We start from the raw sequence: 1,722 nt of genomic DNA, 5'->3' as shown, positions 1-1,722 counted from the left end.
AGAGAGAGAGAGAGAGAGAGAGAGAGAGAGAGAGAGAGAGAGAATATGAATGAAACAAGAAATTTAAAACGGAGCGAGGGGACAATTTAAAAGACATAAATCCACTTTATCAACACATCGACTTTTTATTATCCAGTCTGCGCGGTTTGAATTTTTTTTTTTTTTAAAGCAAAGAAATGCATGCTCTCTGGCAGCTACTTCACTGCTTTGGATTTTCGCTCAGAATCTTTACCTGTCTATCCTCTGTCTGCCGCTTCTTTCCGTAATTAATATCATCCTTCAACGCGAAAGGCAAAAACCTTGCGTCTGCAATGGAGGGAAACCACACAAAACAGTTATGCAAATCACTGGTCCTGATGCAAAGCGGCTAGGGGATTTGGGTTAATTTCTCCCCCAGACCTTCTCTTTTGGAGGATGGAGGAGGTGGGATGTATGGAAGGGGAAGAAGATGCTAATTTTGAAATAAATGGCAAGGCGTGAGTTGGAGTGTGTGGGAGAAGCACTTTGGGGTGGTGGAGGAGGCAGAAGAGGCGTGCATGTGCAGGACCAAAAGGCGGAAGATCGTTGCTTTGAAGAGTAGCACAGGGATGCGGCTTGAATGAGAGAAACGGGAAGGATGAATGTGAGATGATAGTCGATAGATTTTTTTTTTAAAGCTGTGTGTCTCTTTTCTTGATAAATCTTTGTCCACCTCCAACTCTTCTGCCATCCATTGGTATTTGTGAGAAAAATTAGTTGATCAAATTTATTTGTCTCTGGGTTAAAGGAATGTGAAAGTAAGACACACGTAGACCCACGGGCGATCAAGACCCAAACCGTTTTTCTTTTTATTTTTTGCAGGATTTAAATGAGGTCAATGAACCATCTTTCAGCAAGTTCTTGGAATGTAGCCTCTTTCTTGCTGTTTTCTGGGGGGTTATATATTGGAACAGTATTTTATTTGTGCAAATTTATGAATGTGAGTGAAGTAATGGACAGGAAATTACTGAATCAATTAACTAACCGTGTACAGATGTTTCCTTGAATATGTCGAGGAGATTTTTAAACGTATTTTACATGGGATATAAATTTAAAATGTCATGTGCCAAGAAAGCAGATAGTGCATTTTCCCGGCTCACACCTCCGGCTCCCTTTTCTCAGCGCTCACTCCCCCACCCTGGTACTAGTACCCAGGTGGCTGAGGCTTTACTTGGATTTCTAATCCTGCCGAGAAAACATCCTCTCTGAGTCCCTACTTCACCTCTCAGTAACTTGGATTTCTCAGCTGTTTCCTCCCTCCTCCCTCCCTCTGTGCGTGCATGCCTGCGTGCGTGCGCGTGTGCGTGTGTGTGTGTGTGTGTGTGTGTGTAGTGTGTGTGTGTGTGTGTGTGTGTGTGCCCGCGCGTTCGCGGGTGCGCGCATCCCGCGCGGCACGCCGGCGCCTTCATGCTCTGGTTAGGGGAAGAGAGATGTGGGGAAATCAGTTAATTTGGTGATTGCGATGGAAATCTGGCATGGCACGGCTGGCTGGATGTGTTTTTTCCTCTGCCAGTCTCAGTGTTGTGGCACTGACTGGTCATTGTACACGCGGCTGGGCTGGTCCGAAGAGATTATTATAGAGCATGTGGCCACGCACTGCACTTGGGGGTCGCCTCCTCGCTTCCTTCAACATTTCTCTGTGAATTGTCTATTCAGTGCACTGAGAAGAACTGTCTGCTTGTGCTTGTGCCTCTCTCTCTCTCT

At 45.6% G+C, this 1,722-nt stretch overlaps 1 protein-coding gene across 3 annotated transcripts in view; it reads left to right on the top strand.

Annotated features, from left to right (window-relative positions):
• Cadm2 (cell adhesion molecule 2) overlaps nucleotides 1–1,722 on the top strand; it is a 949,182-nt gene that overhangs the window by 1,582 nt on the left and 945,878 nt on the right. The gene's annotated exons all lie outside the window — the stretch shown is intronic.

This window comes from Mus pahari, chromosome 12 (genome assembly GCF_900095145.1).
Source record: "Mus pahari chromosome 12, PAHARI_EIJ_v1.1, whole genome shotgun sequence".
NCBI lineage: Eukaryota > Metazoa > Chordata > Mammalia > Rodentia > Muridae > Mus > Mus pahari.
Note: the sequence above shows the minus strand (reverse complement) of the source record. Positions and strands in the feature narration are given on the sequence as shown.